The sequence below is a fragment of the Pleurodeles waltl genome, chromosome 4_1 (genome assembly GCF_031143425.1).
Source record: "Pleurodeles waltl isolate 20211129_DDA chromosome 4_1, aPleWal1.hap1.20221129, whole genome shotgun sequence".
Taxonomy (NCBI): domain Eukaryota; kingdom Metazoa; phylum Chordata; class Amphibia; order Caudata; family Salamandridae; genus Pleurodeles; species Pleurodeles waltl.
The window spans coordinates 735,396,463-735,420,445 of NC_090442.1; the positions used below are offsets into that span (position 1 = coordinate 735,396,463).

At 43.1% G+C, this 23,983-nt stretch overlaps 1 protein-coding gene across 4 annotated transcripts in view; it reads right to left on the minus strand.

The window, feature by feature from the left end:
- The window catches only part of MEST (mesoderm specific transcript), a 242,924-nt gene that overhangs the window by 198,632 nt on the left and 20,309 nt on the right, over positions 1 to 23,983 (minus strand). For 3 of the 4 annotated variants that reach the window (XM_069229322.1, XM_069229323.1, XM_069229326.1), the window contains exon 2: positions 8,855 to 8,925. The gene's annotated coding sequence lies outside the window, so the exon portion shown is untranslated. Of the gene's footprint in view, positions 1 to 8,848; positions 8,926 to 23,983 lie in introns of all 4 variants that reach the window. The other variant, XM_069229324.1, reaches the window with a different exon arrangement.

Below are 23,983 nucleotides of genomic sequence, written 5' to 3' on the forward strand. Positions count from 1 at the left end.
GATTGGCATAGGGCAGGTTGTTTTGGATTGGAGTGGGGCGGGTTGTTTTGGATTGCCGTGGGACAGACTGGTGTGGGGCAGACTGTTTTAGATTGGAGTGGGGCCGATTGGAGTGGGGCCGATTGTTTTGGATTGGAGAGGGAGGTTGTTTTGGTTTGGAGTGGTGGCGATTGCTTTTACTGGAGAGGGACAGATTGTTTTGGAGTGGGGCAGATTGGAATGGTGCAGATCGTTTTGGACTGGAGTGGGGCAGATTGTTTTGGATTGCAGTGGGGCAGATTGTTTTGGATTGCAGTGGGGCAGATTGGTTTGGTAAGATTGGAGTGGGACAGACTGGAGTAGGGCAGATTGTTTTAGATTGTAGTGGGTAGACTGTAGGGGGACACATTGTTTTAGATTATAGTGGGATAGATTGGAGTGGGGCAGATTGCTTCCGACTGGAGTAGGGCATATTAGAGTGGGGCAGTTTTGAGTGGGGTGGGTTGGGAGGGTTGCAGTGTGGTGGACTGGAGTTAATTGAGGTGCGTGATTTGGATTGGAGGGGGTGGATGGATTGCATTGGATTGAAGAGGTGGATTGGTGTTGGTGAAATGAGGTGAACTGGCTTAGACTAGAGCGGGGCGGATTGGATTGGAGTGGGGTGGATTGGGGTGGACTGAACGATTATGTTGTAAAGTATATTTTCAGAAATTACGCATAAGAAAGAAACAATGCCGCTTTGCAATATTTAGAACAAGGTATTGGTCATCTTTTGACAACAGTGCCCAAGAACAAAAACAAAGCACAAGTGCAAAGTGAGAAAAAAACTTGGCAAAATAAAAGAAACAAGTTAACTACAGAAAATACAACTTTTTAATTTTGTTTGTACTGCTGGGCAGGTTTTTGCCAGTACACATATTCAGTTTGCAGGGCCCTGGAAGTGAAAAAGAAGTACCTTAATCACGTTGGGAGCATTGGATGGGCACTGATTAAGTTGAATCAATCAGGGCTTGGTCACTGCTCCAGAGACAGGAACGGAAATTATGGTACTCCTGCAGTGACTAATTACAAGACTGTAAAGACGACTGCCACGTAAGCCAACAAATGGTAAGCAACGGCTCTAAGCCCACTGTAAGATTACAATAGTCTTGAAGAGACAGCACATGCGCTGCCTGAGACCTAAAAACCTAAAAAGGGGTTACAGGCCACACACTACTTACCACTGGTTGGCGTCTTCGTCACTCTCACTTCTTTTGTCTTTATTGGTTAGTACAGCTGGACTGGTTACGTTTTGCTGAACAGTGTCCCTCCAGATACCTTTGAGTTTCATTTACGTAGATTATACAGACACACATACACCCCAGTCACCCCGTCTACCCTCTACCGCAATAATTTATATACACACACACACACACAAACACAAGACCAAGCAAACATCTTCCGTTTTGGAACGGGACTACAAATGGATGAGCAACATACGAAGCAAAGAAAAAGATAATAAAATTGTAAATAAGAAAAAAGCGAGAGAGGTTGAATTAAGAAGAAAACGTCATCAGTTATTTATCACAGCTTTTTCTAAGCAATATATTGTTAGCACTAGTTTGGTTATCCTGCTTTTGAAATTCAAGCAATAAAGCTTTAACAGAAAGTCATGCCAGAACTTTACAGTTTACCCGGTAGATTTGTAGTAATTAAAAGCTGGTTAAGAGAGTTCAGTGAGTTAAATGTTAAACATTGGCATCTCTGTGATCTACATGTAATAAGTGGGTCCACTCTCAGCAAAGCAAGCACAGCATTTCATCCTTCTGATGTTAGAAGAATGAGTAGCATAGAAGTGGGTAAATGTACGCTTGCTATTTACCTCAGTTAGAAATGTTGCTGTTATTAACAGGGATCTATAATATTAAAGATCCTCCTTATTTCGCTCACTAGCTATTATACTGCTAAGAGCATTCCATTACAAATTTGTGGTTAGATTTTTACAGAAGTGGCTGCATTCTTCTAAGGCATCAATATTCTAGGACTGTGTTGGAAGACAGACTGCTGAGCTGAGTGCAGTGGTTATCTTAGATTGGAAGATAATTCGCTGAGACCCACCGGTCGAAGTGCATTATAAAACGTGTGGAAACTGTGATCCTGATTCTAATGATCAGTGAGTGTGGGGAGGGATCAAAGGCCTAGCTAAAAAAGAACAAAATATTCTTTAGCTACTTTGTTGGTATTTCGTTGTTTTGGCATACAAAATAACACACACCTTAAATGAAAAATGAATGCAAGTTAAACTGATCAGCAAAAGATGCACTTTTATGCTGTGAAACCTCTATTGGTTAATGCAGTCACTGCAGATATAAGTGTGCGTGTAACCAGAGAGCCACAGAATTGAATTCTGGTTGGTGCAGTGGGGAAAAGTGACGTGTGTTTTAGTGTCACGAAGTCCCAGTCTGTGACAGAAAGCACTCTGAATATAAAACGCATCAAACACAGTATGAGATAGGCTGCCATAAACTACACAGAAAGATTTAGATATGAGATAAAAAAAAGGCTTCCAAAATACAGATCGGGGTAACATGCAGACTGTACTTAGTGCAAACATTTTTTATTCCTGTCCATTAAAAGCATACGCTCCGTGGCTCATCAGGTCACTTTACTATACCTCTCAAAAAAGAAGTGAATTCGTCATTAAAGCCAATACCAGCTCCCAAGCTGCCTCTACATTTGCAGATTAACCAAGTGGGCACCTTTATATTTCTTTCAGGCAGCAGAAACCCTTGCAAGAAAGCTTGTTTCTTATTCAGCAGTCTGTCCTCCCACAGCTTTTATAGCACAGACTTGCTCCCCCTCCACTTCAGCTGAAGCATCTCATGTGTCAGAATTAACCACTTTAGCAGAAAGTAGGAGAACTGTTGCTTGTCAAATTAAAAATATATGGGTACATTGTACCCATCAGATCCTGCCCACTTCGAACTCTGCAGAGAAAAAAAAAAGGGTCCACTTCGAACTCTGCAGAGAAAAAAATGGTCCGACAGGAGTCTCACCTCACTGTTCGTAACAAGGCAGCCGTCTTCAGTCATTTGGACCTACATTTTAGAAGGCACTATTTAAAAACTGAAAGCTAAACCTTTCTAAAAAAAAAAAAAAACTGTTAAAAAAAGTTTATGGTGTCGTGGGACTTCACTGGGCGATACTTAAAATAATAACAGTGCAAAGAAAGGGAATCATTGTTTCGGTTTGTGATAGGTTCACCAGTAGAGTCTCTGTATAGAGAAACATTTTTTTCAGATTAATGTATTCTGGGAAATCCGTGAATGAAAAGGTAAAGGCAAGACATTATAGGGTCACCCTATTTTGACGGCTGGAATTACATTCAACAACCACGAAGCCCAGTAGGGCTTCAAAATGAGACAATAACAGTAAATATTCTGAACAAATACCGAACTCCGTCACACTGAAGAGTCGGTAAAGCAGCAGAGCTAACTCGACTAAATCATTAGGGGATTTTGCTGCCACAAACAGGCAACCGATTCAAGCATTCATTTAACCCTCGAACAGGATGTACCATCTCAGATAAAATTGGCAGCTGACACTGTGCCACCCCACTTCCCCCCAATCCCAAAAAAATAAAACTTCTGTGAGAAGCAGGCTCGTTTCAATGGTATGCAACCACCCCCACAACGTATCCCTGCACTCTCTTCCTGATGCACTTGCACAGAGACTTACCTCCCCCCCAAATGGTGCGCTCCAAATGACTACTTCACTTTACTTCTCAAGTGGCCCAGCACATTCCTATCCCCTTTCCTGCCCCCACGGCGTGACGCAGTGATTTGTTTCTTAAGAGGGTCTGCCGGAGCCAGCAGAGGCCAGGAAGCAGAAAAGAACTCGCGGCAAATTGAGCAGGTGAGTGACACAGTGGTTGAATCTTGGTTTTTGGCGGAGCTGGAAGATCATTTGGGAAGTGAGTAATGGTATTCAAGTCTCTGGTTGTTGCACCATTTTTATTTGTGGAACCAGTGATCCAACTGGGGGTGCTAGCACTAATTCAAGACCAGAGGGGTAGTCCACACCACCGAGGAAGCCAAACAAGGTTCGGACAACCTGGCACAGTCAAACTCTGGAAAGTGATGATAAAAATGGTGGATGCATTCTGAACTCAGGTACTCTGTGTTTTTTTGTGGGAGTGGGTGAATGATGGGCAACACGATTCGAGGTCTGCCCACACAATCATAATGGGATCGCTGCTACAAACCTGGAGCTAACCACGAGCACTCACTTGCAGGCCATGATAACCCTATTCATTAAAAGGATAATTCATTTGGAAGTGGTGAGGAATTGTACATAATCAGGAGAAATGCTAAATTATTGAAAAGTGTATGTGTAAGACCTGTCATACCTCACTTCAAAACATGTACGACAATGAGTGCTAACTTTCTAAAACCATAAAAAAACTATCTGCATTTTTTACATCAACAGTAGTTTCAAGTGAACTAATGGAAGTTTGATCCAGAACAGACCTGGTTTTGTAACTTGTCCTTAGTGCTGTTCCACATACTTCTTACAATCACTGAAGGAACAGGGATGCAGAACCCACATCTTTAAAGGTCAGATGACGCACTTGTTAATCAAAGCTAATAAAGGTGTCACCTGCCTCTAAAAAAAATCCTGATGCTTTTGGGTGTTCTTTCATTTCTGAAAAAAAAGAAACCAGGAATCTACAGATACTAAGCACTGCAGTATTCCACTGATAGTTGCTAACATATGCACAGTCTAGCACCTGCACTATTCCCCCTTCTAGCTGCAATGGATTCACTGTAAGATATAATTGAAGGTAACAGTGATGTGCTAGGAAACAAGAGAAGATGTTTCACTTACCATCTTTGGGACGATCCGCATCCTGGTTTGATCAGTTCAGGGGAGTCAGATACCAAGAAATATTATCAGTGAGTCTCATTCCAAAAAAAAACCCTAGATCGCTCAGATTTGGTTCAGTTTTTGTACCAGTGCCTTGTCTCCTACACGTATCTCAAGAACAGACCATGAAGGTCTTAGTTGTAAAAGAAAGGGGCGATTTGTTTGCATGAGGAAAAACTATGGGTAGAACTCTAATTCCTACAGTTTTAAAGCAGAGAGACCACAAGGTGCAGGTCATGCTGGGCCATCACGGACTATTTCCCCCAGCCTTGGCCATGCGTTTTATGCCTGTCACGTCCTGGCGGGTAGTTACTGTGGCCAATAGATACTAATGGGTGTCATAAAGGTTTTATAAACTCCTCAGGTGGGTTTTAGAACTAGTGGGCCGGACCCTCGCTATATATCGTCCGATCATGTGGGTATAGTAACAACATACTGTGTAGGGAAACTATGCCAGCAATGGTTAAAGAGTCCCTCACTAGATGCAGTTATAGAACACTGCAGTCTCCTATCCAATAATACCGACTTACAGTACTTTCTATTAGGCCCCAGAAAACACAGAAAACACAGAAAACGCTTCTTATATGAAGTATACAATGAAATATAGAAGCTTTCACAACCAGAAGCTGCTGCCTGTTTAAGGCAAATAGACCAGGAATATTTACAGAAGGCATTAATTGTTGTAGATGATGGGATTAATACCCCGTCTGACTGGATATACACCTTAAATAATATTGTCTCTTCTGCAATAGACATTATACAAACAGATTTGTCTTCCTTACATCATGGACAGAGTCAGCTAAGGTCCATTATGCAGTTGGGTTAGACACTTCAAACACTGCAGGCAGGTCGCGTTCCCTAGCAACACGTCAGCGCAAGGGATATATTTTCTACTTTCAATTTAATGCGGCAACAACAACTAATGGCTAAGAAAGAAGCAACTTATGTCATGCTAAACATCGAAAATTTAGAAAAGTTACCTTTTACTGTGGCTGAAATACCATCTGCTGAGTGGTTAATACATGGGCTCATTAATCTGCCTATTTCCACACTTCAATTCACCTCCTGTTTAAAAACACATTCCAGTAGGCAGATATGAAAGGCTGGGAGATAGTTCCATCCATGAGGTGTGGGAGCTACCCTTCTCGTACAAATATCTCAGTGGCATGAAAGAAGCCTTTCTGTGCTGTAGTGAATGCAAGACTTCTGTCAGCCATTCGATGGTTTGTAAACAGCTGTCTTTGCATGGGGCGTGTAACGTGTCTGCAGCGAACTTAGCTTGTTATCTGAAGGAGGTTCCAGTCCCCTTGATTAAACCGACGTTCCAGGTGCTTTCAAACGGCAGCTATGTCCTCCTTAATAGTGAAGACTGTTGTGGGACGCAAGCTAGAATAGTTTATGTTGTTTCGGTCTCTAAGATTGTTACATGCTGCGGGAACGTACTTTTTCCTCCCACTAAAATAAAAGAGGTAGCGGGCATCTGCCTCATATTGCTACTTCTGATGTGAATTTTGACAAGCTGAGCAGACTCAAGTCTTTACTGTTTCAAAAACATGTGGCTCTAACATCTGCATGCGAGACCTACGCACTTCAGGTGGCAAGGTCGTCAGCAGAGATACAGTCCATTTTAAGTACCAACTTTCCGAGACACTTTGATGAACTCGGGGGACAGATATTTAATGCGTCCAGTACTACTCAAATAGCAACTTTCTTTAAAGCTGTTGGTTCTGGTCTCGTTCACACCTTCTCCTCCATATTCAGTTTAATACTATCAGCCATCCATTCAATATTCTCCAGTATTTTTGGGGTATTTCCAATAACTTTGGCTATAATAGTTGGCGTATTGCGGTTGCTATTTTTTATGCGCAATGGCTGTCCCGCCTCAACAAGGAGGAAAGAAAACGCTCCCATCAGCAAAGCTGTGTCGTGAACGCATGATTTAGTATTTTGGAGCAACACTCCTGCAGGAATTGGAGTGTGACTGCTCTCTGTCATTCAGACTGTTTTTTCATTGTGTGCAGCCCGTGTTTCGGTGCTGCTGGTGCTTTTTCGAATATGCACTGGGAGTATGTCTTTCTACGCAGCGCTTGCTTTCATTGGACGCTGATCTGTTGATGTTCTCGCTGAGGGCTCATTACCAGACATGCGCGTTGAAGGTGCGCTTGGCAGGGGAAGCTGCTTATGAGTTGCACTTCCTGGTGGATGCAGCTCTTAACTCATTATTGGGCACACCACTGAATGCCGCCTTGGCTGAGGCTCAGGCTATGGAGCACGACTGCTCCTTGGTCCTTCTCGGCAATGCCTTTCCAACTTTAACACCTGCCGAAGTGGAAGATTTCCTGTCCTCCATTGTCCCGAAACAGATTGGAAATTCTAAAAATAACTCGGACTCTTGAAATTCGGTCCTTTTTATGCCACATGTTAACAAGTTTTTAATTGTCTTTTTATGCACTCATGTGTCCTTTTAACTTGTCGTTATTTACATTTATATATATATATATATATATATATCTTAGGTTGAGTTTTAGTAGCTTTTACATATATTTAGGCTTTGAACCACCTTCAACTGACAAGGGGAGGGTCTTGTGTAGCAATTTTAGTTATAGCTCCATGCACGTTATTTTAACATACTAGGCCTACCGCTGGGCATTTTAACCTAGATTCATTTTATTCGGCTTCACTTTATTATTGTTGTAGTAGCCACTTTTACAGTCTTGTTTTATTTCTCTCTATCTAGCTGTTTTTGCCTAGGCCAGCACTCTGAGCAAGAATGTCTTGTTTGAGAACACACAGTGCTTCTTCCAAGGCTGCAGTAAGATAGGTTGCCAGTGAACGTGGTATAAAGTTTTGTCTCTGACATTTATAGAAAAAACACATCCTTAGGTAGGGACATTTTCTCAGAACATCAGCTGTTGTATTATAAAAACACTTCCCTGTCCCTTACACGTTAGAGGGAAATTCCAGCCAGAGAACCACAATATTACCATTATAGTCAGCGCTTTAAAAGTGACCGCATCAGACACAATGACATTGGTGGCCACGCCGTTCTAGACTACCAGCAGTGATCGCCTCTATGCACCAGGCAGGGCATTAATAAAAAATAAATTTTTTAAAAAAGGGCTTTATCTATGGATTTACAAGGGTAATACAAAACAGCCATAGTTCAATGCCCCTGGCACCAAGCTAATAAACAAATCTCCCGAATGCCACATGATCTAGCATTCAAACGTTAGCTTTAAATATAATATACGTAAAGCACACATGCACCCTGAAGCGTATAGTGTCACAGAAACAATTGTTACCTAACTCAATAGCTAGAATGGTAGCATTAGAAATTCAGCCACATTTCTCCAAAAACGAGCTTAGCAGTTCTGAAAATACACACATTATTTAAATATGTGTTTATTTATTTATATATAATAGATAGATTTATATAATATACATAGACATAGCCTTAAAGGGAGTAAATACCTGAGGCACCTACTTCATTGTGCCTCTGCTTGCATGGTAATAGACCACAGAAGATAAAACGTAGGTTGCTGTGAACTACTCAGTTCAAGTTCAAATATAGTCGAAGTTGATTAGAAAAAGAAACGGGCAAGCCTTATAAAAAAAAACACACTTATGTTTAATATTTATGTCAATATAAATGCTTGCTACGCATATTAAAGATTTTCTATAAAAATTAACACATAAGACAAAATGCTGGATATTAAACTATTTTTATTTTGCGATATTTCTGATTTCACAGGCCAGTCGTTATAAACTCTGCATCCAGAGTGAAGCTCTTTTTCAAAGGCAATAGGACCTTGAGGGGGATTCTAGAGAGGGTGTAGAGAAACCACTGAAAATGTGGCAAGGAGCTTATTTACCACTGTAGAGTTTATCGCGGAACCATACAAACAGCAGTACACGCAGACGTTAACCTAAACCTGTCAGACAACAAAACACTGCTATACTATACCTTTACCTTGCCTAGTGTCCCCGGCGTGCTGCTGTGTCCTGTCGGGCAGGCTTCAGTATGGCGTCTTCGTTTGCAGCCTAAGCAGAGAATATCCTGTTAGCAGATTAACATACATTTAAATACGTTTAAGCTATTAATACTCTACCTGTCATAATGGGTTTAAGGGAAGAGATTTGGAAAATATGACATAAATTGAACATCAATAAGATTAGGCGCGACTCATCTTTAAAACAGCGGCATGATGAGAACAACCAGACCCTTTATAAAAACGTACCTCCTGGACATAATGTATGACACTTGGGTGGATCCCGCCGGATCTCAGATCCCGCAGTTATTATTGAGCTGGATCCGAGATCCGGACGGGCGCTAGCTAATCTTTCTGTGCCCAGATGCAGTCTGTGAACACCGGGGCGCGTGCTACGGCGCCTGCAGAGGATGAGGGAAAACTGCAACTTTCCCGTCGAGTGGGGCCTGGAGTGCCTAAAGAACACCCAGAGGCTCTCTTTGTCGAGCAGGCTAGGAGCAGATTAGTGATAAAGGATTATAGTTGGAACCAACACCCTAATGCCAAACTCAGACACCCCATCCGAGTACACAAAAACATGTAGCCTATCACTGCACAAGTTGGTAGCACTTTCATCTTTATGTATAAAGAAAGGTGAGCCTCTATATGCCACATAAGAATAAAGGGCATCCTTCTGCGTTAGTGGCAGGAATTTTTTTTTTTTTTTTTTTTTTTTTTTTTTTACTTTTTACATACCAATGAATTCCAGCGTAGTATATTTGATAGGCTGGCAAACGTTTCATTAGAACATGTCATTTTTTATTTTTCAGCATTTTTCATACAATATATCATAGTACTTTTGATTATATGGTTTAAAAGGTTTGAACATCTAAAAATGTTCAAACCAGAAGCTGCTTATAAATCATCTGTAAAGTCACCTAAGCATAACAGAGCTGTAATAAACTGCTACGTTTGGGCAAAGATATGAAGTTGGGTGAAAATCAGATAGCAACTGTGTATTTGTGATAATCTTTGATGTAAGTTCTCAATACACACAGGAAACTGACTGTACATTTATTCACAGGTGTGGCTGTCACTTTTAAATGCTTTGCTAGTCCTCCCACAGGGCATTGTGGTAGTTGCAGTTCAATTTACTCATATTTGAATTACACCAGCAGTCAAGTACTTGCTCAGTCAGTACTGGAAATAGCCTGGCACGTGTTTCATGATTTTTCCATTTGTCAGAGAAGAGTATTCGATCCGCACAGGGTGTGTGGAGTCATCACATTGATTAGACACGCAGCTGGCATTCAGGATTTATAACAGTCAAACAACAGATTAGGGAGTACATTAAAGTATCAATGGTGCTGGCAGAAAACCGGTCAGGTGGCAACCCTACCTAAGGTACATATTGAAGTAGAAAGAGAGGTGAGAAAGTGTCAAAACTATACACATATTAACAAGTGTGTGTTTGAGAGCTTAAAAGAAGCAATGCAAAAGCTACCAAAAAGTTCCCAGAAAAAACATGTTGGTTGGCTGAAGCTATGGTGCATGTCTAAAGTAAAGCAGGAAACCCACAACTTGTGGAGGTATTACAAACCATTTTGTAAATGGCCAGAGTGTACAGTGGTTATGGATGTGACTACAGCAAGCCTACTGACATTTCTGGAGGAAGGGGTCCCCAAAGAGATTTTAAAAGCCAATGGTGTACAGAAGATTTATGAGTAACTAGAAAGAAATGGAACTAAGCATATATTGCTAACATAATTTCATACTGCAGCAAATGGAGTGGTTGAGAGACTGAAAAGAACTCTCAAGAGGGTAAAGTGATAAGGATAAAATTAGATGGTGAATGGCAAAATATTGAGATTGAGTTGTTACAGATAAAGTGGCACCAAAAAGTACCACAGGTTTAACGCTGCATGAAATATTGACAATAGAAAAACCAACAAACACTGGATGTTAATGTCAAGCAAGAGTAGGGTATAGAAACTGAAGAGTGACCCAAGAAGAAATTGTACAGTGAAAAGGTACCAAAGATATGAAGGTGAATGGAGGTGACTGGGTGGAAATGAAAATACCTGGAAAGGTAGTTTCAATGGAGAGTGATTGTTTGGTGGCTCTTATCTGAGTCACAAAGAGTAATTTTAAGGCTGTAAAAACAGAAATGGTAGGGTAGGAAATATAAAGAGGTAAGATTGAGGAAGAAGCAGGAGAAAAGAAGACAGAAGGATAGTGGATACAAAGAGTGAGGGGGAAGGATGGGAACAAAACATGCAGAGAAAAATGAGAAAAGACGGACAGTGCCAAAAAATATGAAGACAACACAGTGTGCTTTTTTACATTCTTTACACGAGATGGAAGTGGGTTGTCTCCTAATCCCTTTTGCCTTACTGGTGTTGATGTTTACCTGTAGAATGTAATGGCACTAAGTAGATTCTGCAATCTAAGGCGTTTGCAGATGGATTCTAGCTGTTTTGAAGGCTGTTGCTTACAGTACTGATAGAGTGTAGGAAAGTACCATCTTGCCTGGCATGTTACCCCCATTTTTCACTGTATATATGTTGTTTTAGTTGTATGTGTCACTGGGACCCTGGTAACCCAGGGCCCCAGTGCTCATAAGTGTGCCTGAATGTGTTACCTGTGTAGTGACTAACTGTCTCACTGAGGCTCTGCTAATCAGAACCTCAGTGGTTATGCTCTCTCATTTCTTTCCAAATTGTCACTAACAGGCTAGTGACCAATTTTACCAATTTACATTGGCTTACTGGAACACCCTTATAATTCCCTAGTATATGGTACTGAGGTACCCAGGGTATTGGGGTTCCAGGAGATCCCTATGGGCTGCAGCATTTCTTTTGCCACCCATAGGGAGCTCTGACAATTCTTACACAGGCCTGCCACTGCAGCCTGAGTGAAATAACGTCCACGTTATTTCACAGCCATTTTACACTGCACTTAAGTAACTTATAAGTCACCTATATGTCTAACCTTTACCTGGTAAAGGTTAGGTGCAAAGTTACTTAGTGTGAGGGCACCCTGGCACTAGCCAAGGTGCCCCCACATTGTTCAGGGCCAATTCCCCGGACTTTGTGAGTGCAGGGACACCATTATACGCGTGCACTACATATAGGTCACTACCTATATGTAGCTTCACAATGGTAACTCCAAATATGGCCATGTAACATGTCTATGATCATGGAATTGCCCCCTCTATACCATCCTGGCATAGTTGGCACAATCCCATGATCCCAGTGGTCTGTAGCACAGACCCTGGTACTGCCAAACTGCCCTTCCTGGGGTTTCACTGCAGCTGCTGCTGCTGCCAACCCCTCAGACAGGCAGCTGCCCTCCTGGGGTCCAGCCAGGCCTGGCCCAGGATGGCAGAACAAAGGACTTCCTCTGAGAGAGGGTGTTACACCCTCTCCCTTTGGAAAATGGTGTGAAGGCAGGGGAGGAGTAGCCTCCCCCAGCCTCTGGAAATGCTTTGTTGGGCACAGATGTGCCCAATTCTGCATAAGCCAGTCTACACCGGTTCAGGGGACCCCTTAGCCCTGCTCTGGCGCGAAACTGGACAAAGGAAAGGGGAGTGACCACTCCCCTGACCTGCACCTCTCCTGGGAGGTGTCCAGAGCTCCTTCAGTGTGCTCCAGACCTCTGCCATCTTGGAAACAGAGGTGCTGCTGGCACACTGGACTGCTCTGAGTGGCCAGTGCCACCAGGTGACGTCAGAGACTCCTTCTGATAGGCTCCTTCAGGTGTTACTAGCCTATCCTCTCTCCTAGGTAGCCAAACCCTCTTTTCTGGCTATTTAGGGTCTCTGTCTCTGGGGAAACTTTAGATAACGAATGCAAGAGCTCATCCGAGTTCCTCTGCATCTCTCTCTTCACCTTCTGCCAAGGAATCGACTGCTGACCGCGCTGGAAGCCTGCAAACCTGCAACATAGTAGCAAAGACGACTACTGCAACTCTGTAACGCTGATCCTGCCGCCTTCTCAACTGTTTTCCTGGTGGTGCATGCTGTGGGGGTAGTCTGCCTCCTCTCTGCACTAGAAGCTCCAAAGAAATCTCCCGTGGGTCGACGGAATATTCCCCCTGCAACCGCAGGCAGCAAAAAGCTGCATTACCGGTCCCTTGGGTCTCCTCTCAGCACGACGAGCGAGGTCCCTCGAATCCAGCAACTCTGTCCAAGTGGCCCCCACAGTCCAGTGACTCTTCAGTTCAAGTTTGGTGGAGGTAAGTCCTTGCCTCACCTCGCTAGACTGCATTGCTGGGAACCGCGACTTTTGCAGCTACTCCGGCCCCTGTGCACTTCCGGCGGAAATCCTTTGTGCACAGCCCAGCCTGGGTCCACGGCACTCTAACCTGCATTGCACGACTTTCTAAGTTGGTCTCCGGCGACGTGGGACTCCTTTGTGTAACTTCGGGTGAGCACCGTTTCACGCATCCTCGTAGTGCCTGTTTCTGGCACTTCTCCGGGTGCTACCTGCTGCTGAGAGGGCTCCTTGTCTTGCTCGACGTCCCCTCTACCTCCTGGTCCAATTTGCGACCTCCTGGTCCCTCCTGGGTCACAGCAGCGTCCAAAAACGCTAACCGCACGATTTGCAGCTAGCAAGGCTTGTTGGCGTTCTTTCGGTGGGAAAACACTTCTGCACGACTCTCCACGGCGAGAGGGATCCGTCCGCCAAAGGGGAAGTCTCTAGCGCTTTTCGTTCCTGCAGAAACCTCAGCTTCTTCTGTCCAGTAGAAGCTTCTTTGCATCCACAGCTGGCATTTTCTGGGCATATGCCCATCTCCGACTTGCTTGTGACTTTTGGACTTGGTCCACTTGTTCCACAGGTACCCTAGATTGGAAATCCGTTGTTGTTACATTGTTGGTTTGTGTCTTTCCTGCATTATTCCTCTAACACAACTTCTTTATCCTTAGGGGAACTTTAGTGCACTTTGCACTCACTTTTCAGGGTCTTGGGGAGGGTTATTTTTCTAACTCTCACTATTTTCTAATAGTCCCAGCGACCCTCTACAAGGTCACATAGGTTTGGGGTCCATTCGTGGTTCGCATTCCACTTTTATATATGGTTTGTGTTGCCCCTATCCCTATGTGTCCCCATTGCATCCTATTGTAACTATACATTGTTTGCACTGTTTTCTAAGACTATACTGCATATTTTTGCTATTGTGTATATATATCTTGTGTATATTTCCTATCCTCTCACTGAGGGTACACTCTAAGATACTTTGGCATATTGTCATAAAAATAAAGTACCTTTATTTTTAGTATAACTGTGTATTGTGTTTTCTTATGATATTGTGCATATGACACTAAGTGGTACTGTAGGAGCTTCACTCGTCTCCTAGTTCAGCCTAAGCTGCTCTGCTAAGCTACCATTATCTATCAGCCTAAGCTGCTAGACACCCTATACACTAATAAGGGATAACTGGGCCTGGTGCAAGGTGCAAGTACCCCTCCTACACTCACTACAAGCCAGTCCAGCCTCCTACATAGAGGCATTGTAGCAATGGCCTAAGCTCTGCCAAGGAACACGGGCGGCAATGTCTTGTATGTTCATTACCTTGCACACTGCTTTCCATCTTCCTGATTCATTCAAGGGCTATTAAACATGTGCGCACTCTCAAACTCTCACCACACATACCATGTTCCAAATCACCATTCACACAGCTGATGATACCCTCTTTGCTATTTCCCTCAATATTAGTACTATCAACCACATCATCTTCCGTAATCTTCACTTCCTCCACCTCATCAACTTCCTCATCTAACCACCGATCATCAACCTTGTCTTCCAACTTCTCTTCAATTCAACTCAAATGCCACACTTTCCTGTCAGCCAGATGTACACAATTACTCGATTTTCCAATTTTGAGCAATTCAAAATATTTACTCTTGCCTTTAGAAACTTTACAGGCTTTTTTGACCCATTGTCCCACATTAACCACTACCTCGTGGCCTTTGTTCATTAAAATCTCTCTTATATTCTTCATGGGTTAATTTAATTGATGTTCTTATTTTTTTTTTTTTTTTTTTTTTTTTAAGGTTCCCTTTTCCCTTATCAGACTTAAATAACCAACCGAGACAACACTCAGAAATAGGAAATCATCTTTTTGTGATTTCAAATCGCGTTACTCCAGCAGGTTACATTTTGTATTGCTATAGAAACTTTTTTTTTTTTCTTTCAACATTTGCAATTCCCAATCAGAATTTCTATTCACGCCAATTGGATGGCAGCTTTCAGAACACAGTTGAATCATTCCAACATCCCATTAACTTTTGGACTGTACAGGAAAGTAATTATATTTGTAAACCTACTTTACTCAAATAATCCTTAGCTTTGAACACCATTATCACTTAAGGTACAAAGTATATCCTCATTGGCCATTTTGAAAACAAATCCATCATAGCAATGATATTCACGCTACTATGAATAGCTACACTCTCCACGTGTTCTGTTGGATACTCTCATACATTTGTGGTTTCAATGTTCTTAGCATTTTATCCACTGGCACACACTTGCTACTCTCTCTCACCATGCACTCAACCACAACATTGATACCCCACAACCAACTACAAATTCTTCACCCCTTGTTTAGTGTTTACAATCCATAAATGTTCTTCATGACAAAAAGCACGTAGGAATAAGCAGGGGTTTCGAGAGGGGGCAGACGAGAGGAACATGCCCACCAAAGGTCCACATAAGTACTTAATTACTGTGAGAGCACAAAGAAAAGAAGGCCTTCGAAAGAAAGGGGAGCCTAACATGAGAAGAGGTAGCCTGTAATTGGTGTGGCCATTACATACTAATGGGGTAACCCTTAAAGCTGAAGGACGTGGGTGTGATACAATACATACAACACAAATGGTCCAAACGGTTAATCTGGATAAGGTAACTCAATAAACGTATCCTAGCACAATACAATTGCAACAATCCACAAAAAAACATGAATCTCATTTCTCAAAAGGGAGGAGTAGACAAAAAAAAAAATCTGAAAAAGAAATGCAAACTGGAAGCAAAACATACAAATTTCATTGAAAATCAATAATATATCAACATCATTTAAATATAAATGGTTGTTTCATTGAATACAAAAAAGTGCTCGGAAGAGGCGCGCATGTAAGGATTGAAGAAGAAAAAAGAAAAAGACAAAACCGGACTGTGTTTTTCATTCATGTTTCAGAAACAGTCTGCAACATAGACCGTTAAGTTATATCTCCTTTCCTGAAGGCACCGAGAAGTTCCTAGCCTGGCCATTATGTCAGCTCCACTAGAGGGAATCACCATATATACCTGTTATATGGGATAAGATAGGCTTTGATACAGACTGATTCATATAGGCATTAATACAAATCAATAAACTAGAAACCAACAAGGCTCCTGGTGTTATTCTTACATTACAGAGCATTTACGTCAGGTGACGTAGTCCTGATAAGATTCACACACTAACATTTTGGTTAAAACGTTGACATGTTGAAAGGTTGACACACATCTCTGGTTTTTAATGAGAATGAGTTTCCACTGGGCATACTATTAAGAATATAAGGTTTTCCCCTCTTCTACTGTATATAACACAGCTGCTATTTATGCATTTTATTTCAAATGTAGACATTTTCGTACCACAATGAGCACAAAGCCAGCTGCACTATATTTCCTGAATGGTTGAATTGAAAAAAATGTGGCCATGGGATATTTCTAAACAGAACACTAAATGGCTTAATGGATCATAACAAACAAGACGATGTTAATATCCTCAGACAGGATCTGTGGAAGAGTACCTGTAACTGAACAATTGTGTACAGTAGAGTTAAGTTACTCTAGTCCAACTTGGGTCTATTGGTTGCGGGCCGGTCAGCAGAGCGGACCAGTTTGGGGCCTGCGAATAACGCCTTCCGAGGGTGGGACCGGCAAGCTGCGGGAGACTGCAAGCCTGTGAAAATTAAACATGGAGATTGGTCTTTGGTATTTGAAGCCGCCAGTAATGTAACAGTACACTGGAAGTCTGCAAGGTCAAAAGGGGAGTGTAGGACGGCCACCCCCACAGCCCTCCCCCAACAAGAATGACCTTGCAAACATTGCCACCTGGATAAGCTGCATTGTCGCCACGATCATCTCCTGCTGAATACGCAGATGGGAGAAGGAACCCACTCCTCTCCAAACTGCGAAGGAGAACACGGTCAATACCGTCATCCCGTGACCTACTGGGCAGAAGGACTGGTGTAACGCCAGTGAGCCCTGGATGGAAGATCGTCACAAGGCAATGGCAGACATGGCACCAGGGTCATCAAAGAAGATCGTGGAAGCATCACGAGCAGCTGCAAGTCTGGGAGCGTACATGGCCCACCATACGGACGCCTGCAGTCAGACGGCAGGCCCATGAAGGGGTGATGGGCCTGAGTTACACAGTTCACAAGCACCTGGAGTCAGCACGGTGGTGCTCAAGATGCAGGACACTCTCAAAACAACTGGTGAGCAACCTGGGGCCAGCTAAGTCTTGAGAAGATGTCTGGAATGGGTAGGTCTCACACTAGAGGTTTGGGCAGAAGAGTTCTTTTGTCGAGGTGAGCGGGGCAGGCTTTATGAGGTCTCACAGAGCAGATAGATGGAAGCCTTATGCCCTCAGTATGTGGTGCTCTAAAACAGATGCAACTGACTGCTTTTGGTTTTGCAGCATGTCGATGCCCGGTCTGGCTGTGCTTTATTGTCACACTGCTGGCTCACTAAAAATAGCCCTTTCTGGGGCAGAGATGGCATTTGAGGTGTAAATGTTACAATCTCACTGTTATGGGTGCGCATTAACGGGCCTCCAAAACATAGGAAATACTCAAGAAATCATGCTGCCCAGAACAATGACGGGCTACAGCTGTGTGGAGTTTGTTTGACGGGCGAGCCAAATAGGCACAGAGCAGATGCCTGTGGGTCCCTTGGGAGGAGACATGTCAGTGGAGGATGTATAACTGTTAGGGAATTGCAGTATCTACAGCTATCAAAATGTCCTTTGCCAGATCTAATATAATTGTACCCAGTACAGTTTCGCTCAGAGCTATAGCTTAGCAATACAATCACTTGCCTATGGCCTTGCATATCATCTGCAGGACAAGGGTTCAAATCCCAATGTGGGAGTCAACATCAACTATACCTTCCCATGAGGTATGTACTTCATGTCAGCTTAGGAAGTTAAAGTACTGATAGCCAACAGGATGGCTCAGTGAGTTAATCACTCACTTCTACGAAAGTTGGCGAGTTTGAACCCTGCAAATGCCATCTCTATCTTCTTTCCTTCCGAAATTGGTCAATTGAGTACCTGTGATACTTTGGGTAACAGAATCAGGCTTTTAACCAGAAGCTATAACTCAGAGGCAAGGTTATGTGTTTTATGTGTCTGAAGCCCCTCTAGTGCCAGGGTTCAAGTCCATGGCTGGTAGCAAAGTATTATATGTCCGCATTTGCTAAATTGATCTGTGGGTGAGGTGAAGGCTGTGGGTACATATACTGCCAATTCCTCAAACATCAAGCTTTTCCAGAAGAACATCGTTAATGGCGCCTGTTGGCAGCAGCCATGGCTCCTGCCCGAAAGCAGATAACAAAGGTTGTTTACCAACAGCATGGCGTCCGGCGATGGCTCCCTTGCAGATACATGTAATGGTAGCACTCTAGTTCTTCAAATGCATTTGAATTCTTCTCTGTCGTCACGGTAATTTGTTCAGATTAGGGGTGCACTCAGGGAGAACTTCTCTTACTGCATTTACTGTGGTAGCTGTACACAGTGAGGTGCTCTGTTGTCACCTGCCCGAATGTTACAGGCCTTGTGTGCCAAACTATGCATGGCACATTAGCACCGTGCTGAATTAAAATGATATGGAGTTAAGCAAGGGAACCGAATGGTCACTACTAAATGTTGTTTGAATACAGTACTGCGCTCAACCCAGGCTAGATTAATGTAGTACCCCTCTGATGTCTAAATGACCTAAGTGTGCAATATAGAATATGGTTCACTCTTTAAGTCATACTCCTAAGTAGCAAATGAGTAAATTCTATGCTCAATTAAAACCTCAGCTCTAGATACTCCAACAATTTCAAGGGCGCCATTTTCTTCAGTGGATATGTCAAATTACATCTCTGTTTACTAGGGAATCAGTTCATGGCGAGTTCAACCAGAGTGAGGTGCCGGTGAACTAAAACAGATTGCAAGTTTAAGCTCAGCAGCTGGGAGCTGTAGCTCAGTGGTATCATTTCTTACCTATCCATTCAGGCTCTATTAAGGGCAAGGGTTCGAACCCCATCCTGGGAGTCAACTGCAGTTTTTATGGGACCCACAATAATGGCATGCTTTGTGTAATTCTCAGATCAAGTAGAAAACGGAGAGGGAGTTTGTGCCTTTCCCATGGCAGGTTAGACAGGTGCTCTTTTGTAAGTGAATCATTTCCATAATTGCTCAAAGTAAATGAAGAGCAAGTGTGATTATGGAAAATCTATAATAATAATAATAATAAAAAATAAAAAAAACACCTTAAAAAAAAAAAAAAAAACACTTTACCCTTATGTTAAACATGTACGACAAGAGCAGAGTGTACTTTAACTCACAAATTCGTACATAGTACAGCCCTCTTTCGGCGGCCTGGGATTGGAATGACATTTAACCTGCTTTCACCAGCTGTTATCCCCTGGTGAAAGTAAACAGATCCTGCAGTCTTCTTGCGATTTCATAATTCCGAAAAGGCCAATAACTGATATCAACACACCCATATAAATTAAGTGGCCACTGTTACTGAGAGGCTAAGCATTAAACATTGCCTGTGGTGCTTGGGGTGACTGCTGTGAAGAAGAGACAGAAATAGAGACTGCAGACCTTGAATGTGGAGACAAATTCTGGCTAAACTATTGAAGTACAAAGAACAACAATTTAATTGTATAACACCAGCTCTGCCCCAAAGTTAGGTAGCAGTCCATACCACCAGATATTGATATTTATTTGGCAGCAGTACGTTGGCAGTGATATAATCTGCATCCATCAAGCTCTTAGGGGTCTTGCCTTGCAGCACCTCCTTCCTCTGTAGCCCAACGCCCTGGTCATATTGTTAGGGGTCAAGGACAGCAAGTTTTTTATGTATAGTTTGTCCTTGGGACAAGTAGGCCCAGTTCCCTGCAGCACAAACCCTTAGGCTGTCAGTTTACAGGAAAGATAACTGTCTGCAGTCAAGGTAATATTTGTGCCCATATGTTAATACTTTTTGAACTTGTATTTATGGTGTAGTAATGCAAAGCCTATATTATTAGGTTGAGTTCTCTAAATACCCGTTGTAAGAGTACTACTGACCGTAAACTACTGACTAGTAAAAAAATGTGTACCCACACGTTTGAAAGGTTTAACAATATGAGGCTACGTATAATGCTCCCAGAATGCTCTCTGATTAGATACAAATGCTTGCAGAAGCTTATAAGCAAGATTTATGATTCCATGTCAGGACCGGAGGCTTCGGATTATGCTTTCTCTTTCCATACTGAAAGAACACAGCAGCCAATAAAACTTTCAAATAACCAAAAAACTACATAACCCAACATTCCCAGTAGTCCACTCTGACTAATCCCTGGTCTACAGTCCAAATAAATGTCCTTGTGTCCTTAGTCCTTCCTCTTTCTTTGCTGCTTGCAGCCTCTAGTTAAGTACCCATTTGATTAAATGTAACATGTTGCTTGTATTCCAATTGTATTTATTTATTGTGGTCGTGGAGCGGGAGAAGGGGTCGAATGGCGCTTGCGACTGGCTCTTTCCAGTATTTACGGTATACGGCGCCCAGCGCTCGCCTCTGTTTATCCCCTTTGAAGTTTGTGGGTTGCGGCGAGCACGGTAGCTTCTACTGAACATCAGGAATGCCCTGAGGGACGTACCGGTGCTCGGGCAGGCTATTTCAGCTTTTTAAAAGCTGTATGAGCGCTGGCATTCTGAGAGGCTCTCTTGATTTCACACTGCACGCATGCATGGACACGACCTGGGGTTTTTTATGCTCCGGATCTCGAGGGCAAAGATGGTGTGTGTGATTTTGGTTATAATTACCCCTGAGAAAGCCTGACGGGGCGTTAAAAGCGGAAAAGGACTTTGCCTCAGAAAATCTACTGCAGGTGCTCCTCCCACTTCTTATTGGGCTGTTTTTTTAGAGTGGTTCTCTCAATTTTGAGTGAAGTTTCTCCATTTGAATACCTGCAGGGGCTAATCCTCCCCTACTGAACTCCTTCTTACCTCTTCATCTCTAGAGAGGTGGCATATTATACAGAAGAGGATGATTTTTTTCATGAAGAGGTTGCACAGCCATATGAAAATCAGATGGAGGAAAGATTGGTACGTGCCCTAGGTCTTCACGTGCAGGACTGTGAATCAAGCCCTTCTAAAGGCTTTGAAACCCATTACTCTAGTGCGTTTTGGGCAAAGAGAACTGATGGGCAGACCCTCTGATGATAGGTAATCCGTTGCGGATACCAGTCGGACCCAAAGGGTTTCCAGAGGACCTAGATCCTCGGTGGAGATATTGTCCCAGATGGCTTCCTCAGTTCTTAGAGACCATGAATATGAACAGGATGTCACTGAGACCCCTAGGAGATTGTCCTCTCAGGGACTGATACGTCCTGAATAATCTCAATCTTCCACCTCCAATTCCTCGGACTCTGAGAAAACTCGGGATAAACCTAAGGTGTTGGGTTAGCAGAAACGCAAATTACATAATTCGGCTGAAGAGACAATGGTTCAGAGTAACCTCTTTTTTGATCCAGAGTATTATTAACCTGAGATCCACCGAATGGTTGCCCTCTGTGGAGGTTGCGCACTATGTCCAGGACAGGTTGCGCAAGAGTTTTGACAAGGATGTGCGCAACACTTTGCGCTCGGAGTGCCCCCTTCCTTCCTTGACTGGTAAAGTGGCAGACACTCCGAAGTTAGACCCTAGTATGGCCACTTTTCTGAATAAGGATCCTAAAAAGGGACTGGACCGAGCCTGGAGAGGCTGTCAGGATAAGCTGTTAGACCTTTCTGGGCCTATCACAAAGATTCTTGAGCTTGTGGTACAGGCCAAGGAAAATAATACTCCCTTGGACATGGAGGCAGTCCTGGAGTGGGCACAAAGAGCCCTTTGCCTTCGCGGTAATGCCAATTGCGCTATGTCCACAGAGCGGCACAAGTCCTTTTTGATGAGGACTGATTCCAAGTTGGTTGAATTGGCCTTTTTGGAGCCCAGTCCAAGTTGGTTGAATTGGCCTTTTTGGAGCCCGGTTCATTGGCTAATGCAGGGATGTGGAATTCCTATTGCCCGACACCCGGGACATCTTGTTTGGGGTCAAGGGCAACAAGTTTTTATGTTTACTTTGTCCCTGGGACAAGTAGGCCCAACCCTCTGCAGCACAAACCCTTTGGCTGCCTGTTTATAGGGAGTGGAACTCTCTGCATTTGAGGTAATGTGTTTCTGAAAGATAAAGCTGTTCGAACTTGTATTTATGGTTCATTATTTGAAAGTCTTCATTATTAGGGTGAGTGCTGTAAATAAATGTTTTAAGGCCACACTTCACTACTAACGTTGGTTCCAGTACAAAAAAAAAACGTGTATACACATGTTTGAAAAGTTTAGGCTATTAGGCTAAGTATAATGCTCCCAGAATGCTCTCTGATTAGATGCAAATGAAGTGTCATTTAGTAAAATGTGTTGACGCATGCTAGTATTTCCCAAAAATATTTCTAATGGAAAATCAGTGTAACCATTTTCAACACGATTATGGGAAGCATGAAAATAAACAAACACTGACAAAGCCAACTGATCTGACATATTTTTATAAGTCTTTTAGTTTAATCAATGCGTGTCTTGTTTTGACATGGCTTTTGTAACACTTTATTGTTGTGGGAGTTACCAGGCCCTCAACATTGTAACAAACACTGGCCAAAAAAAAACAAAAAGTTTTTGAACTCTAAAAGCACACGTTGCCACCAGTGGCATAACAAAGGCCCCGCAGCCGCCCTCCAGGGGCCCCTTTCAGCACAGCACCTGCCCTGAGTGAGTCTGGAGAGGGGGCTCCTCCATGTTCTTTGGAAAGGGGCACCCTCCAGTTTCATTACATCACTGATTGCCACTGTAGTTCCTGACACTGAACAAAACTACTTTGTGTGCCAATATGCTCCTTGTGGAAGAGCAGAATGCGATCACTCACAGTAAAGCCAGCCGAAAGAGAGAGAAATAGAAGTTTAATAAAAACAAAATGTCTTTGTTAACACCAGACCTAATTAGGGACCAAGACCCACATGTAGGTAGCTTTCTGCATGTCGCAAACAGAGACTTTCGCTGTTTGCGACGTGCAAAAAGCACATTGCGATGCACAAACCCAGTTTTGTGATTCGGTAACTTGGTTACCGAATCGCAAAACAGGTTTGCGACTCGCAATTAGGAAGGGGTGTTCCCTTCCTAATTGCGATTCGCAGTGCAATGTAGGATTGTTTTGTGACCGCGAACGCGGGCGCAAACCAATCGCAGTTTGCACCCATTTCAAATGGGTGCTAACACTTTCACAAAAGGGAAGGGGTCTCCATGGGACCCCTTGCCCATTGTGAATGTCACTGTAAACATTTTTTCAGAGCAAGCTGCGGACCACTGCCTGCTCGGAAAAAATGAAACGAAAACGTTTCATTTTTCGTTTTTGTAATGCATCTCGTTTCCCTTTAAGGAAAACGGGCTGCATTACAAAAAAAAAACACTGCTTTATTGAAAGGCAGTCACAGACATGGTGGTCTGCTGTCTCCAGCAGGCCACCATCCCTGTGAGGGCCGCCATTCGCAAGGGGGTCGCAAATTGCGACCCACCTCATGATTATTCATGAGGTGGGCATTTGCGAAGCCCTTGCGAATCACAGATGGTGCCAGGGACACCATCCTACATTCGGATTTGCGACTCGCAAATTGCGATTCGCTCTGACTCGCAGTTTGCAGGTCGCAAATCATGTGGCCCCAAATTCTTAAAGAAAGTCACAAAAGTGCACCCATGGTATATGTCGTACCCCTATAAAATATTTGTGAACTGTGTTTTAGCATGGGTAAACACGATGTGTAGATTTGCTCATGTGAAAATCTATTGAGCATTTGCAAGTTCA